The sequence below is a fragment of the Anthonomus grandis genome, chromosome 14 (assembly GCF_022605725.1).
Source record: "Anthonomus grandis grandis chromosome 14, icAntGran1.3, whole genome shotgun sequence".
NCBI classification, from domain to species: Eukaryota; Metazoa; Arthropoda; class Insecta; order Coleoptera; family Curculionidae; genus Anthonomus; species Anthonomus grandis.
Genome location: NC_065559.1, coordinates 8,991,979 through 9,010,757, shown reverse-complemented (window position 1 = coordinate 9,010,757; position 18,779 = coordinate 8,991,979). Strand labels below are relative to the sequence as shown.

General features: G+C 32.1%; 1 non-coding gene across 1 annotated transcript; it reads right to left on the bottom strand.

Annotated features, from left to right (window-relative positions):
• Positions 1-6,124: 6,124 nt before the first annotated feature.
• Trnar-ucu (transfer RNA arginine (anticodon UCU)) lies at positions 6,125-6,197 on the bottom strand. Its single transcript has one exon. It is a non-coding gene; the product is annotated as a tRNA-Arg (tRNA).
• Between the last annotated feature and the right edge of the window lie 12,582 nt (positions 6,198-18,779).

Genomic DNA, 18,779 nt, shown 5'->3' with positions numbered 1-18,779 from the left:
ACAGCCAAAGGGTTACCGTTTGATGTGCTGTTGGTTTTTTTGGTGTTTGGGGTCCCCATTTTTTTGAAGAAGGAGGGGAACTTGAACATCCGGATGTGTGGTTTCAACAGGATGGGGCTACAGCTCATACGGCAAGAAGGACAATGGACCTGTTAAGGGAAATATTTCCAGGATGCGTAATCTCGTTACGTGGAGACGTTGGGTGGCCTGCGCATTCACCCGATCTTGCCCCATGCGACTTTTTCCTTTGGGGCTACCTGAAAGAGAAGGTTTTTCAACATCATCTCCGAACCATTGATGAATTGAAAGCAGCAATACGCCAAGAAATTACAGGAATATCGCCTGAAATAACTGCTCGAGTAATGGAAACTTTCAGAAATCAGCTTCAAATGTGTGTCGAAAGAAATGGTCGCCACTTGGACCCTGTAATTTTTAAAACTTAATAAAAACAAAATGGCATACTAAAAAAAATAAAGTTATAAAAAATAAAATATAAATAGCGATTACATTGGCATTTTTATTAAAAATCAAAATGTGGGAGATCATTTTACCGGACCCTGTTCAAATAAGTTTTAAGCAAAGAACAATAATACTAGGCAAATAGATATTAATTTATTTATTCTTTCAGTTAATAAAACTACCAAAGAATGATACTGTGATGTATTGAAATAATATTCAGAAGATTTAATGCATTAGAATTCAATTTTTTAATAAATACATCATTTGAGTACATACAAGACTTATATTAATTTAATTATGTGAGCATATACATGTAATTAAATTAAGCCTAGTCAATTAATAGATATGTACTCAAGGTATAGTGTGTATATAATGTGTACTGTGTGTAGCTTAATATATAGCTCTGTTTTCCTATTATCAAACATTTACTAGCATATATTTGTCTAATATGTTCCTTGCTTGTATGAGAGAACATTATATAAACCTACATAATACTGGTAGAGAAAGTGGCTTAATTGGGTGCTAGAGTTTGAGCATAATTAATTATGTATGATATAAGGATAATAATTCTGCAATTGAAACTCTCTCATTTGTCGCATATTGTTTACTAAAATGCCAATTTTTAGGATAGAAAGATAAATTACAACTAGGACAATAAAACTTCAAAATGTAGGGTTTTTAGTTCGTTTCTGGTGGGTCAAAAAAAATCTTATGTGTTGCTCTTTATTTCTTCATTATTAAGCATCAGTCTACTTGTGGAATTTGACTCATATTGGATAAAAACATTCTAAATGCTCGAAGTGGAAAAATGGCAAAATTATTATCAATTAGTAAATTTAAAAAAAATCGTATAATTCGCTTGCCTGAGACAAAAACAATTTTGCAACACCCTATATTGTGAAATTGTTAAATGAGCTTAAGGAAATATTGTCACTACCATTAGAGGAAAAAAACGACTTTTTGCGATTACTATTACTATATGGATTGGAAATATTTGGTTGAGAAAAACAAACCCCAAAATTATCATGCGCCATATATCGCCAAGTTTGTCCTTATAAGCTTATATCGATCCTATACTAATAATCAGTTTTTATCATAACATTAGTAAACATCTATTTTCAAATAAATCTAAATATTTCGACTATCCAACATAGTTGTAATAACGAGGAAAATGGCTTTTTTATTACCACAGGAAGGCAGATGTAGGATTGAAACAGCCTTGGTATTAAACTATCTTATACATCACTCTTTCTTAAGGCTAATGAAAAATTTTCAATGCAAATATGTCTGGAACTAAAAAAGTTAGAAAAGCGCAATTTGGTACAAATGTTATACAGGTAGGAGGAACTACAATTACCATATTTTGGTTACATGGTGAGTCACCTCTTAGGCGCGATGTAGCCCAACCTTAAAATTTTAAATAGCGCTACTCTTTTTGTGATACCTTAAAGTCTTTTGGAGTAGTATTCACCTGCATAAGATTTTTTTTTTAATTTTATACAAAGAAATATATAAGTTAAATAAAATAGACTTTGTTTTTATGAAGTGAATGCTCAAAATGCATTCCATTTTAGACTAAACAAAAGTATAATCTATTTTCAAACTCATTTGTCGCATTTTAAGACACTTCTCTTGGAATAGATGTATATTCTGTAATAATCCGTTGCCGAAGATCAATTGAAGCTCGTTGCGTTTTAAATATAGCAGTTTTTAAATGACCCCAGAGAAAAAAGCCGAGAGGTGCTAGATCTGGTAATCCCGCCGGCCATTCTATTAGGCCTCTTCCCCCAATCTATCAATTTGAAAGCGCATCATGTAAAAATTGCCTCACAGGAAAAACATGCTGGGGTGGCGCTCCATCTTATTAAAAATTTAATTAATGTTTGGTTTCTACCCCCATGAATATCCAACTGATTTTCTATTTATTCAAAAATTTTGGGTTGAATGGTAGTATAATCAAAAAAATTTAGCTACTAAGGTTAATCATTTAATAAATAGAGACAATAGTATCGCCAACATTGATTTTTTTTAAATACTGTTTGTGTTCTTCCCTGAAAACAGGCAGATTTTAATTAGTTTAGTATCTGCAGTTGCGTCTATTTACAGAGCCATTAAAAAAAACATGCATTCATCACTAAACCAAATATTTTTTAGCCACACAGGAGTAATACTAAATTTCCTCGCAAAATTCTATTCGTATTCACGCAGTTCCTGAAGAATTTGCATTTTCTTTGGATAAAAATTACTTAATTTAAGTACCTGACATATAGACTCATGACAAGTTACTGTTATCGTTGAATCTTGGCATAGAGAAACTGTAGGATTCATAGCAAAATGTCGTGATACTTCTACTTGAGCCACTTCATCAAATACTCTACGCTGATATCATTTTGTTTTCCACTAATCCTGTTTTCTCAAATTTGAGTACTAGTTGCCTCATGTAAGTATGAGTTAAATTTTTTTTCTTTCGGTAAAAAACATAGCAGTCCTTAAAGCACAATGATTTTCAGAACCATAAATATAAATTATTGCAATTCTTTTAGCCCTACTGTAAACTATTGTGTGAAGTATTTGAGTGAGTCGGTAAAAAAAAACAACACGATATATAAAATATTTTTTTAAACTGGGTCCAAAGATCAAATTTCTAGTACGACCTGTATTCTAAATTAGTCAAAAAACTTTTTATCGGATTTAAAAAATTAATATTACTTTTGGCTTTTTTGACTATGAAGTATGTACAGTCTGATATACTTGACTTAAATTATATATTGATCAGTCGTAGCAAACAAGAAGGAGCAGTTCAGTACTTGATTATCTGTAGCAACGGATTTATTACAAAGTGTGCATCTATTCCAAGGGAAGGATTTAAGAATATTAGAAATGACTTAAAAAATATTATTATTTTCGTTAAGCCCAACTACGAATACTCCATACTATACTATTTCTATAAATTAAGATGCCATTTAAAATTTTTGGGCTTGGGATGCATCGAACCCAAGGGGTGACTAATATCTTGTGGTTCTAGTTCCTCCTACCTGTATAATATTTGTACCACATTACGCTTTTCAAACTCTCTTAGTTTCAAAGATATTTGAAAATTTTTTTACAAAATATTAAAAAAATAGATATATACGTGGTTAACTCGTTTCCTAGATAAAATCTGGTGTACTGCAAGGCTTTATACTGGGCTCTCATTTATATTTATTGTATAGATTTGACATGTAACATTATCATATACGTCAGATTTTCATATGCAGTCATAGGCTGACGCTATCCAAATATTTTATTACTGTGACATCTTTGATCCGTGATTTGGAGTTTGTGCCACATTATTTTGCTAATCACAATTTGAGGATAAATGCTTCAAACACTAATATACTATTATTATGTCCAAAAATCACCTCGCTGTATTGCAGCATTCGCTAAGTCTTAGAATGACGTTTACAAATTTCAAGGTAGTGGCAACTTGTATGACGACAACTGAGGACAAAATAACAAGAAACCAAACTCTTTTAGTCTATATTTATTCTATGCCAATAGATTCTATAACCAATAATTAACTTTATATATTTAATAAACTCTATATGGTCTGAAGAATACACAAAAAAAGGTTAACGACTGACTCAGTCAGAAAGTAACGTTTGAAAGAAGTGTGTATGAAAGAGGTGTTACTGATGGCATAAGACTGCTGAATTTAATAATGGTGAATATGTGAGAAATAGTTGATTTTTAAAAGTATGGCCATTATGAGTAAGTTTGTACAGGTCTCTTTTATATTGCGCACTTTTTGTGCCCGCACAATTAGGTGTGAAAGCTCTTGTTCAATTAAGAACAAATGCGCAATTCTCGAGTTCTGGTTGGTAAGACTGGAGGCCTTACCTGAGGCTCGATTGACACAAATAAATTAGAGGTTATTAGCATTATTTTGCTTTATGGCATATTAAAGGGCTGGATAATGTTATATTTCACCAACATAACTCTACTCACTACACGCGAAGCTCTATAGTTTGCTTACGACAACAGACCTCAGGATTTCCTTATCAGAGTTATGCCTAGAAGAACAGCAAAATTAGTTCATTTGCACGGCATTACAATATTGAATTCAGCTAGAAAAACATGTAAAATAGTAATCGTTTATAATTTTCCTCACAGCTATATTTTATTTAAATCCGCTCATGACTCAATTTGGCTTTAACCCTTATTTCGTTAAAATATGCAGGTCGAAGAGTGTCAAAGTAAACATTTGCGTTAGGGAGCTAAATGTTTACTTTAAAGTTGGAAATTGTCTAATGAACGTTTGAAGGGGGCCACTTTAGGTAAAAATGTCACTTTTATACTTTTGCCGAATTTATTACGGTTTAATTAATTTTTAGAGGAAAAGGGATCCTTAAGATGAGCACAAAAAGGAATTTAATTATTAAGGCGAAAAAAATGGAATTACAGTATCTTATTTAAAATTGCGAGGAAAAAAAGAGAATTTCACATTGATAGAAACTATGGTACTATGGATTAATAAGTTATGACGTACATCCAACGAAATTTTAATTCTACGTAGTATTTATCCTAAAAGTTGAACGGCAGTGAAATTCACAGAATGTATTCAGTATTTTTTAGTTTATATTAAATTAATAAAATGTAAAAGTAAATATAATATAAAGTTAAGTTATCCTATTAAAAGTAAGTAAAAATTATTTTACATAAAAAGTAGGGTATTAAGAATTAGTTGTAAAACGCAGTTTTTGTTACAATTAACAAAACTTTACATGTCAAAAAGAGTAATATGTATTTAACAACAATGTATTATGAACAACTGAAGTTATATTCTACAACAATTCGTACAACTGAAGTTAAGGGTAATTACTTGTCTCCTTTTCTTTTCTTGAACCGTTTTGAGTTAAATGCAAAAAATACGCGACAAGCAAAAAGATCAATGAATGTTATCTCAATCAATACAACTATCAGGTATCCTAATATTAACTCTCCCGTGACAGTTCTGGATTTTATCTTATGAAAGCATTCTAAGGTACGGTATTAGGTCAAGAATACCAATAACTGTAGTTCTTTATTTTGAAACCAGACTACAATCCTAAGAAGTTATTTGGAGAAGTTATTTGGATTTTTCCATACCATAGAGTTTAAATATGCATATGCATTTTTTAAGTTTTAATACCTTATTTAATCAGTTTCAGCCAACTGTAATTAAAACGAAAGAAAAGAGCTTACAGTTTTTTTTTTCTAAAAAAGAAATTTTAAAGAATAAACGAAAGAAATTGATAAACCAAGTTTTCTTTCAATCACAAACACTGATAATAGTCAAAATACTTAATGTTACTTGATGCATATGAAACACAATAATTATTCAGTTTTTTCTATAATTACTATGAAAATTGTTAAATAGTAATAAATTTATTTACGACTAACTTCCTATTTGTATATACATATACAGAACTCGTAAAGTGAGTGTATAACTTTTAAGAGAATAAATATTTAATAAGCAATATATTATGATAAATAATACAATTAATATTATGCGCGTAAATTGTAGGGTTAAATACAAGTGTAATTTAATTTCCCTTAAAATCGATAATTGTTACCAATATTAAAAAAATGTAGTTTTTTTTAGGATTTTAATAAAATTAAAAAATAAAAAAAGTAAATCACCATACATCCCTGGTGGGGATCGAACCCACGACCTTTGGATTAGAAGTCCAACGCGCTATCCTCTGCGCTACAGGGACCGATACCTTCTATTTCCACTAAGAGCTTTATATCCAACGGTTATAAAAACTACCTTTTATTTTTATTAAAAATGTCATGTTTTATATAGATTTTATTGCATTTAAAGAATAAATTAAAAATCGTTTCATAATTCACCAGAAATGCACTAAAATTGTTATAGTGGTAATAAAATTAAAAATGTTGTTAATAATTTGAGTTTTAAACCAACTTAATTCATCGGTGTTTTTGCGCCCATTTGCTAACAATAGAGTGGAGTTCCATGTTATCAAAAATATCCTTTTCAGCCTTATACAACGGAGTAGCTGGTCAAGCTTCTCATCCCCCATAGTGCATCTTAAATAATTCTTAATATGTTTTAAAATACTAAAATTTATTTTATTTGTTGCCACTGTGTATCCAGCAATAGTAATGAGTTGACACAATACGAAACATTGCGTACCCCAAAAGACGTAATTGAGTATAGAAATCTCTGTTCCGAAAAGTGTTACTACACCCTGAGACTAAAACTTAGAAAAACGATAAATTGCCTAAATAGAATATAATCCATTTCATTTCTGCCTATTGGTATATATCATCATAACAATTGTTCAAAATGTCAATGTCAATATTTAAAAATTTTATACCTGATGATTTTAAATAATTTACCAGTGCTTGTCTGTTGTTATCTTTAAAAACGATAACAGTGGAGCAGTTTCTTGGCCTTCCATAGGTCACTTTATTTATATGTCGCTAAATTTTTTCCTGTAGGGACATGACTTTAAGGTCTTCAAAGCTCCGGTAGGAACAGACCAAGACCTAACTAAACGAATTATAGCAGCATTTGAAATCATAAAAAAGTATCAAATTTTTAGTCAAGTTTTTTTAGTTAGAAACTATCAAGTATACTTGATATTAAATATTTTTAAAATTTTAATATGTGGTAATGGATTTAAGTATAAGGCGTTAATGGCACATTTAATCTATTTATGTTTCGTGTCTCGTGTTTAGTGAAAACTTGTAGGTTCATGTATGTATCGTTATCTTTATTATTTTAATTTTTATTATATATTTATGTGATTTTTTTTATTTTCATCTATTTTAGCTATTTATTATTATCATTTTAATGCCAGTAGTTTATTTCATAATTTCAAGCAAATTGTATTACAGCAGCAAAATAATGCATTAAAGTGACGTTGCTGCTTATGAAATGCTTTTGTTTAAAACACAGATTCTCATAATCATTATGATAACTAAAATTGCTGATAAATTAAGCGCTGCATTTAAAATAATATTTAATATATTTGACTGAAGATATTCCTATAGAAATCGGCTTTAATCTCAGTAGTGGATTGATCATTTGCGATAAGGTGTTTGGCTTTCATTTTACTTAAATCAATCTCAATCCTTTAGATTTTTATTTATAGATGCCAATAAAAAAAGTATACAAAACAGCATTTAACAGATGGAAATATCTAAATCACCAAATACCGAAGTATCTTGGCAACGAAAATCCGATCCAGATTTCAAGATCCAGTTAATCTATTTTTGGCGATTTCAGGAAATATGTTGATAGTAAAAGTAATCAATACAAATAATTAGTTTATTTCACTTTAATAAACGATTTTTACTTCTTATATGTTTTTTAATTTTATTTTTATATCTATTTTTTCAAGTAAGGATGAAATTATATACAAATTTTACATATTTCTGAAAAAAGTAAATACAATAATTCGAAGTTCAAAAAAAAAGGTTTCTAATTTTGTTCCATATTATTTTATAGCGTTTTATATTCAATAAATTAATTGTCATATTAGAGACTTTAAAGGTAAAGCTTATATACAACTTAGATGGGGTACGGTAAAAAACTTAAACTGAAAATATTTAACGTGAGACATGAGTAATCAAAAACATTTATATTTGCCTTGTGTATTTACATAAAAAGTTCAATAGCCCTCGACTTAACGGATGGTTAACAATAATCGACGTTTTCTATTGAATCATTTGATCTAAGCAAACAATAATAATTGAATCAGCTTTTATCATATTAGATTTGACATGTGAGAGTTTGCTCTTATGTCTGGTATATCGCAAGAATGTTTGATAACGACGTTTTTTTTCAAGTCTTATGTATTTAAGACACGCCATGTCCTATGTAGACAAGTCTTGCATGTCAGGCTTGGCTATACTTATAATTTTATTTGTAGTAAATTATCTAAGATAATAGTAAAAGGTTAAGCATGCATCGACGTACTTAAATATTTAAATCTACTATTATTAAAAACTGATAATAAAAAACTTAAAAAATATGTTTAAAATAGGATATTTTGAAGCTTTCAGATATTATTCTTGAAGTTTTTTCGATAGATACCAACATGTCCAGCAGAAAATAAACTAATTTCTACTAAGTTGTAAAACCTAATTTGTTTGATATTTGTCAATATTTCAAAAGCTTTTTACACCATTATTATATATTTTAAAATAAAATCACAGCTTAACAATAAATTGTAAAATAGAATGATCAGTGGATCTTCTGCTTATTCACTCTCTTTTGCATTCGTTCGAGTCGATAGAATATGTAACAGAAATTTGCTGGCCTAGTTCTGAAAATTGATCGGATATAACTAAAAAAATTGTTTGATAAACTAATGATTAAATTACTTCTTTAGTACATACTGGACATAATTCAACTATTGTGTCAAGGCCTAGTTTTTTTAAAAAGTAAGCTTACTAATGATTAAATTGTTGTTATTAGTTACAGACGAGCTATTTTAAGACCAATATTTCCAAAACACTTGATGTTGCCTATTGCTGTTTCTTTTCATTCTTCCGATATTTCGTCTGGTAATAAAGAGCTTAACTAAATATTCATAGATTCATACGAAACTAAGATCGATAGATGTTAAAGCTATTTTACCAGCCTAAGAGAAATACGGGGAATGAGCCAATATTTATTGTAATCAATGTTTTAACAAGAAATACATCTATGCCGTACTAAGAAGTCACGATATCCTGACTAAATTTTTAAAACCAGAATAAATGTTGGTACTTTAGCTTGAGTTCCGAATTATTGCTGAAACTAAAATGCATAATATTTTCTTTTAGGAAAGGAGAATATGGTTCTTTGAAGCACAGGGTTCGACAATAATTGATGATGACCACATTTAAACCTTTAATGAGAACGCTATTGTAAATGCTAGTTTTCGTTTCAGTATTTTTATTAACTGGATATGTCTCCTTATTTTTACGAACTCACCTGGATGAAAAGTTAGTAAAATAATTTTTTAATCTTTACTAATAAATTTACTTCTGCATAAAAGTTTGTACGCTTCAATTGAAAAAATGACTGTATTTACAAATGTTGAGCATGCATATATTATATTTGTCTACGGATTCTATAATAGTAATGAAAGGGCTGCTGTAAAAAAAAACAGGAGACGATTTTCGAATCGGAGAATTCGAAATCACCAAACATTTGCCGCAACTTTTAGTACATTGCGTGAGAAGAGTAAGTTTCCCTCACCCGATGTTCATATTAAAAGAGTGGGTGCTAATAACGTGCTTCAAAAAGAAAATTTCAACCTTGTAATAAAAGATTACTACCACTAGGCGAATTTCCGTTTAATTAGCGGTACTACAGTCACGAGTAAGGAGAACTATAAGTAACGAAAATTGCCATGTGCAAGAGGTACAAAGATTAGAAGAAGGTGACCACTTACAGCCTATACTGGCATTTCCTAGGTAAATAAAAAATCACTAAAAAGGTATTTTCGGAACGCTATTTATTGATAAAGCCCAATTTATAAGGGACATAGTCTTTAATTCAAGAAACTAATTCAGGCAAATTTTCAACGAAAAATGTTGGGAAATGTGTTTTTAGACTTTCTTCAAAATATTTTGCCAGGCTTGTGAAAAAAAGTTACATTAAGGCGCATACTTCCAACACGATGAGACACCCGCAGATTTTGGAATTGATGGTCAGCTAGTTGGCCAGACTTTAATCTAGTGATTATTTTACTACTACTACTTATCGGGGCATTTAAGACAAAAAGTGGACAAGAAGTGGTTACCGCTCGATTGGAAGCCTACAAAAGCGTGCACAAAAATATGCAGAAATCGGTGGTATGTATTTTGAAAACATTTTATAGATTTTAATGCGTTGACATTTATCCCTTTTTTTTTTGTTTCTTTAAAACATTAGGTGCCCCTTTCATTGACATGTTTTTGATGAATTAGCTCCACTTGTAGCTTTGTCCATATTTAGGTTTTGACATTTTTTGAGAAAATAAAAATAAAACTCAGTTAGAAGAGACAGTGTTTTTAATTTACAAGTATAAGAAATAATTTTAATTTGTTTTAAAGCCTAAGCAGTAAACATTTTTATTCTTAGGTATAGCTTTAAAGCACACATCGCTAGAAACACCTGTGTACCATCTAAAGATTTTTTTGGTAGAGAACTTTTGGTGTGCCACTCAACATAGTGGATTTTTCCTTAGAAATGTATGTACTTTTTAGAAAAAAAGTCAAAAGAACTCAATTCCGATATACAGGATATCTCACAATTAAAGGGATTCTTTTGTGAATTGGCTGAATCCGATCCTAGAACTTTGCTACTTTCTAAACGTCAAAAAGTATAATAATGTTCAAAAGGTGTTTGTATACAACATTTAAAAAAATCAGCTAAGCGGCTTAGGAACTCTAGGGTAAACAAGTTTTTACCAAAATACGAAATCACCCTGTATGTTGTAATAAAACCTAATTGATCAATTTAAATATTTATCTCGTCGTACACCAGGTATGCCTTAATCTCCACATAAGTATGTACAGTGGGTCATGAATCGCCCTGCATAATGTATACGTACGTATGCAAAGGATATATTTATTTAGGAGTCAAAAGTAATAGTAGTCGAAGCAAAAGAGAAGATGTACAAAAAAAACGGAATATCAATAGGCAGGAAAGCGATTGGAGCTCTAAATCTTGCACTCGGATCAGAAAACATCTAGCATTACATCATGGCCAAGAAAAAATGATCATATTAACAAGCCCAGCTCTGTTATAATGACAGAAGTGGAACGTGCTATAAAACTTTAAAAAATTAAATGTCTGTAGGACCAGACTATATTCAAGCACAGAAAACCCTGAAATTAATCGTCGATGCAAATGATAGAGGCTGAAAACTTTTGACATCATTGTTCCAACCCAATATATGAAACTAGAAAAATACCAAAAGACTGGCTGAGGTCGACGTTCGTCGCTTTACCAAAAAACCCAAACGGTTCTCGATGCAACGACCAGCGAATGATAAGGTTAATGTCGCACGTCCTTAAGGTATTTCTCCGCATCCTCCACACTTACATATACGCTATATATGGAAAACAGACGACGCAATTTAAGAATGGCGTAAGCATGCTCGAGGCTCTCTTCCTGTCTCAGCGTTTTCACACAGCCATGCAGAGACACGAATGTTGATATATACGCTTATTTTATTGACTACTAAAAAGCTTTTGACTGTATTTCGCACCAGAAGCTGATCCTAAACTATACGGGCATAACATCCGAATAAACAGAAACCAGAGCAGGTTTCTTTCTCTTCTCCCCTTGCTAGAAAGGGATGGGTTCTGTGCTCTCTCCTTTATAATATACTTGGGGGCACTGTTCTTTGAGGAACTGGAGAATGTGAAAGAGGGCGTTAAATTCAACGGCACCCTTATTAATAATAAACGATTCGCGGATGATACGGTCATGGATTTTTGGTTGTGTTCACCAAGGCACTAAGATGGATGATCCTTCAAATTAACAACCAGGCTGTGAAAAGTGCCGTCCGTTAGGTATCTTAGAACTCTCATCATTGAGAAATGTGACCCCAAAATGGAAATCATATCAAGGATAAAACAGATCAGAAGGGCTTTTAGCTTCACTACAGCTCCGCATATGTATATTGTGCTGTTATTTCTTCCCAGTGTTACTCTATGAGGATAACCAACGAGGTAAAGAAGTGCTAGGAAGAATAGGTAAGGATAAAGAACTACTAATAAAGATTAAAGGATGAACCCTCTAAAACATTAGACTCGTTATTAGGGGGGAGCGATACGACTTCCTTGGACTCCTCATCGAGGGCAGATGACAGAAATCATGGCTGACGGATTTGCATCAATCATTCCGACGAACATCTATAAAGATTTTCAGAGGCGCCGTTTCGCCCACCATTATAGCCGATTCAATAATTGATCTTCATAGGGAGACAGCGTGCTAACAAGAAGAATAGTACCACATTCAACGAATGCCACCAATATGAATTCTTAAACTAGCTATGAAATGCACTCCCCAAGAAAGAAGTTAACGAAAAACCTCTTAAATCCTCTTTGATGCAGGAGATAATAAAGGAATGTTTCAGAGGCATCTTAGTGCTAGGGATTGGATCCATCACAAGAGATGAAGAATGGGAACCAAAGAGCCAATATATATATATATTCAAAATTCACATCAAAAACCATCACTATGATAGACTTTGTATCTTATAATATTCTTGACCTCGTGATGTTTTTTACTCCTTCTTAACGATATGTAAAAGGAAATGCATCACTAAAGAGTGCAATCTTAGAATTTGAAAAAAAAATTAGTATGTTTGTTAAAGGCATTTTACAGAAAACTATTTAGATATTTAAGAAATGAAAGAGGGAAAAAGGTATTGTCATATAAATTATAAAGGGTGTCCCAATAAGAGCGCACGTTTTAATTGGTAAATAAAAGTCATAATTTATTTTAAACTGAGTGTTATTTATATTTTAATGTAAAGCTAATACACTGCAATTAAACGTGAAAAATAATATCTGGCAAATGACCGCCTCGACTTTCGTGGCAGACTCTTATTCGTTTTGAGAAATTTTCAATTAGATTTTCACATAATTGCGGCCCAATTTCGCTAATAATACGTCTAATTTCGTTTTTGAACTGTGGAATTGTTGTTGGGTTATTAGCGTATACGAGGGATTTTAAAAAACCCCAAAGAAAAAAGTCACAAGGCGTTAAATCGCATGATCTTGCGGGCCAGTTCTGGTCTCCATTCGGTGAAATGACATGACCGGGAAACTTTCTTTGCAACAATTGAATTGCTTCATGTGTAGTGTGACATGTCGCACCATCCTGTTGGTACCACATAACGCCCGTATCCATACCATCCAATTGAGGCCATAAAAACTCAGTGAGCATATTACGATAGCGTTCGCTGTTCACGGTAACTGCATTTTCAGCCTCGTCCTCTAAGAAGTACGGTCCAATTACTCCACCTGTCCAAAGTCCGCACAAAACAGTGACTCTTAATGGATGCATTTTTTTCTCCTGAATGACTCTAAGATTTTCTTCGCCCCAAATTCGGCAATTTTGTTTATTAACAAAGCCATTAAGGTGAAAGTGTGCCTCATCGGTAAACAATTTTTTTTTCGAAAAATTGACATTTATTTGTTGTTTTTGCAATACCCAAGAAGAAAAAGTACGGCGCGTCGCATGGTCCACTGGCCTTAATTCTTGGATCAATTGAATCTTATAGGCATGTAAATGAAAATCTTTTACTAGAATTCGGTGGGTAGTGCTCTTCGAAATGTGCAACTGCTGTGCACGATGACGGATAGATGTTCCCCGATTCTCTCGCCAACACTTTCACGCACTGCGGCAATATTTTCAACAGAACGGCTAGTACGGTGACGCACTGGTGTTTTTACATCCACGACAGAACCATTTTGTTCAAATTTATCAATTAGTCTTTGGACGATCGTGTGATTTGGTGCATCGTGTCGACCAAAAATGCCCCGCAATTTACGAACTGTTTCCGCAAAACATTATTCATATTTGCAATGTGTTTTAACAATAATAGTTCGTTGTTCGACCGCGTATCGTTCCATGGCTACTAATTGCAAACTGTTTACATTATTCTTTTTAGTTTTTTTTTTTTGACATACTGCGATAAAAAAAGAATGCTGCGCAATTCGAAACGTGCGTTCTTATTGGGACACCCTTTACATATTAATTTGATAGCAAAATAAAATTAAGCGTTAACGTTTAACAAGACAGTGTAACTAAGTGACAGTCTGCGCATAAGCTTATCTTTAAATAACCAAAAAAATCAATTTGAAGAGAACAATGAGAATAATTTTAAAAGAAAAATGACCCGGTTGAAAAAAAAAGGTGCCAGTCAAAATTTAAAATTTTTAATATATTTTCTTTTTTATCTTTTTTTCAGCCTTGCAACACTTGCTAAACCAACTTACTGCAGTCAGAGATCTCTAATGCCTTAATATCACGAAAATAAAAGAAGAAGATATTAAGGTATTTATGGAAAGCAAATAGAAGTGGTAAAGAAATTTAAATATTTGGACCTGGATTAACAACGACCTAGACACAGAAATGGAAATAAGAGCCAGGACGAAGCAAGAAATACGTTCGACCGGATGCGGTTACTACTGTGTAATCCAGCCCGAAGTCTGAGTTTTAGATATCGTTTGTGCAATGTTTTGTACACTCAATCCTTAAAGATGTGAACTTTTTGTAGGCTGCTCAAAATACCTTGATCGGCACATATCACAAACGAGGAGGTGCTGAGATGAACACAGTACAAGAAAGAATTGATACACGTATTTAAAAACGAAAGAGACTGTCTGCGCCATGTTATGCTTAGAAGTAAATATGAGCCCTTGTAATTAATAATAAAAGGGAAGAGAGAGGGCATGAATGGCATGTATAGGAAAAAGCATTCTTGGTTGAAGAACATTAGGTACTGTACAGGTAGAGATGCTCACTCCCTGTTTTAGAGTGCTATCAGATCTTCGTCGAGATTTGCTAATTTTTGCTAATCTTCCTTGATGAAGATAGCGGCCTGAGAAGATCTTCTTTATGATAATTTTTTAGAAGGCGTTTGGCAGGGCGTTTTCCTACCAGTAGACTCTAGGGTTTATCCCATTTCATATCAACAGGTAACCATAATTGCTAAAATTCTGTTCCAGAATTGAATATTTCTATTTGCAGTTTACAGAGAAATAAATGCAGACCAACCAACAAACTTTAAAATACAAGTGCTTCAAAATTTATAATATTTACTGGAAAGCAATTTAACTCGCACAATCCCTTGACATTCTCAGTATAAGCAAATGACTAAAATATTTACTTATGGCATATCGTTCTTTTATCAACGAATCTACTAGAAAAACCCCGGCAAAAGTCTTCGGGGATAAACTTGGTAAGTAACAGAATCACGTTATAACATATATGAAAATTGTACCGACTTAATCCTGAGGACAGATTCTGGTTATATAATCTATAGCAGACAAAGGGCAAGTTATTAAATTGGTAAAGTTCATTTCATGTGATGGTATACTCGGTGACTTGGTGATGGTAGTGTTGAACGTTTAAATTGTGGGTTATTTAAAAAAAAATCTACGGCACTTATTTCGTGCTTCAGATTCAATTCAGAAAGAATATATTCGTTTTTCACTATGTTATAGTAGGGGTTCATTTAACCTTTTATTTTATATAACTATTTAATTAGTTTAAGTTGTCTGATCTCATTTAAGCCAAATTTACGCATAGATTTCCCTTGTAAATTGCCCCTATAAAAAATTAAATAGTTTATAGGGATTTAATTTTTTCGTTCGAGATTCTTTTTAAAACTAGAACCAGAACAAGTACCTGCTAATACGTGTTTTTGCATTTTGGCCTTTTCAGGCAAGGGCAAACAGAGAACCAAGGCAGTATCCCGATAAACCTATTCTTTTGCGACTTAATCTTTTCCTGTTAGCTTTTATTCTATATAGTGTGGATGCTGTATTTTCCTCCAAAACCGGAGTTTATAGCCTGTTCGTGCTCCTTTAAATATTTTTTTCTTTACTTTTAATGCTGGTTGCACTGCCCTGAAGAAGCCAACAAGCAGAAACACGTGTCGAAAGGTACCATCTTTACTTGTTCTGCTTTCCGTCTTACGGAGTATCGGTATACCGTTTTATTGGTATAAACATATTCTTTTAATATTTAAATCGTTTGATAAGACTATGACCAGTATTGATTTGGTAACTTCTTACTAATATTTAATATTTTAATTACAAAAAATTGACAATATTTTTACGACCATAGAATAGGGGGTAATAAAAAATCCCAAGTATAGGTAATATTTTTCAAAAACCTACCTATTTTTTTTATTTCGACTGCTTCCGTACGTCCTACGTAAAAATATCTGAGTACAACAGTATTCACTTTTTTTCTAACTTTCACAGGAGAAAATACATTTTTTTTTAGCATTTTTTCCTTTTTACGTCTTATCTCAAGAACGAAAGAAGGTAACTCAATTTAAGTTAAAAGTTTGATGAAACTTTTTGAAGCAGCACAGAAAGCGCAAAGTTATATATTCCTATAAAAGTAAGGGAAATATCCTATAGTTATACGCATATTTTATATAAATGGATATTTGAACATAAAATATGTCATAAACAATACGTATAAAAGACGCGTGACACTGTTTAGGTGCATTATAGCAAATGGATATGGCTTTATAGACATTTTTATATAATTTATTTTGAAACTGATCAGTTTTTATTGCTATTTATGAATGAAACATGTTGTTTAATTGGAAAAAAGCAACTAGAAAAATAAAAGAAAAAATGGTCACATCACAAACAATAGCGAACAACAAAAATTGTATTCTTATTTATACCAAACACTTCATATTCCTTGGTTTTTTAGCCAATATATTATTTTTATGTATTTTTTCGTTATCTGATCCGTTTCACACCTTATTTTTGATGCTAAAAAATAAGAATGAATAAAAGAAACAATGAATCTAGCCACAGTTATGTATTTTTTATATTTGTTTAGTTATCTACTTTTTTATATTTCTGTGTTACATTTTGTTTACCTCTCAATAAACACCAGAAAAGGGCTTACTTCCATCATAGGTTTAAGCGAGCGAGCGAGCAATCATTTCTAATTTAATTCATTTCTAAGTACCCAACCACTTTCATAATTGGTGCTCGTATTACCCGCAGCAAAACGACTTCGTTTATTTGCAACAAAACACGCGGGAGATACGTAAAGCGGAGGTTTTCTGTTCTTTTACTTTTTCGGCCACCGACGCCGCAACTCGAGGCGTTTTATTAAATTTTTTAACTTGAAACTTGATATTAAACCGAGCTAAATTATGCAAGATGACTCTTTTCGGAGATATTATTAACTTGACGGAAGGAGCGCTTTTCGATATTTTAAAAAGCCCTCTAATTTGACGAACGAAAAAGCCCCTTTTAGGGTCTTGTGGTTAAAATTAACTGTAGAGGATGTTTTCAAGTAAGCATGGTATTTCTTGTTATTTTATTTCTGCGATCGCTTTAAATTTAATTAAAAAAAGCGTTCAGTTTGCCAGTTTCATAATCAGTAATCTATCAGCTCGAATATAATAGGGCCGTGATCTTGGAAATCTGGGACAGAATTTTTCAATTTTATAAAAAAGAAAATGTAACAAAATGCGGTTTAGAGTAAAGTGGGGCAAAAGCACGCAGTTAATGTTTGAACTCCCCTAGTTTCCACCTTAATTAAAAAAAAAATAAAAAAACACAAATGGATGAAAGCTTCAAGTTAGTACTATAAAATATCTGATGAAAAAATTTTTAATGTAAATGGTTTTAAAGTTATTAAAAAAAATATGACAAAATGTCAATTGCGTTCTTTTGCCCCAGTAGGGGGGCAAAAGCACGCATGCCGTGAGGCATAAGTGCGCACCTTGTTTTTAAAATGAAACTTCTTTTTATTGTCAATTTAACATTGCATTTAACAAAAACTAAAAAATATTTCACAACATACGAACTTATAGCTAATAGAAAACAACTTAAACTAAATAACTCCTGAACAAATAATAACAAAAAATAATGAAACATTAGAACTTGCTACTACTTAAAACATAGCAACTACTTAAAACTTTGGCTTAAACACAATGGTCACATTTAAATGCACCAACGCCTTCATAAGGAGAACAATCTTCATGCCACCATTCCTGGCAATAATTGCACTGAACCCAATCATCGTTGGGAGTTTCCAAAAATGATTCCTCACAACCAGGACAAATGACATCTTCTGTTTCAGCGCTTTTTAGAGTTTCTCTAATTTCATATATTTTTTCAAACGAAGTTTTTATTTTTTTGTTTTTTAGGCCCTGTTTGTGTTTTGGTTTCAAAGACATTTCTTTTGCCTTTATTATTTTTGTTTCCTTCGCGCTTTTTTACTTCCTCCTCCAAGGCGTCTTTAACAGGTGTGCTAGTTATTATTTCTGATTTTTTCCCCTTACTTTTTCTTGTCATAGGATCCTTTTTTTTAGGAATAGGCAAAATATCGGAGGGGCGAATATGTTTTTTGTCATTCCTGGGTTTTTTAGATGCTATTGTTGCCAGTACATCAGCGTTGGTTGATGTAGATGGCTTTAAATCAGTAACTGCAGATGGTTTTTGAATAGGCTCTGGAACAACTTTTGATATAGTCGGTTGCGGCTGAGGTGACTGATCATTAATCTCTAATTGTCGGAATTCAATTAAAGATTGTAGTAAATTATTTGAAGTTGATGACTCCAAAATATTCT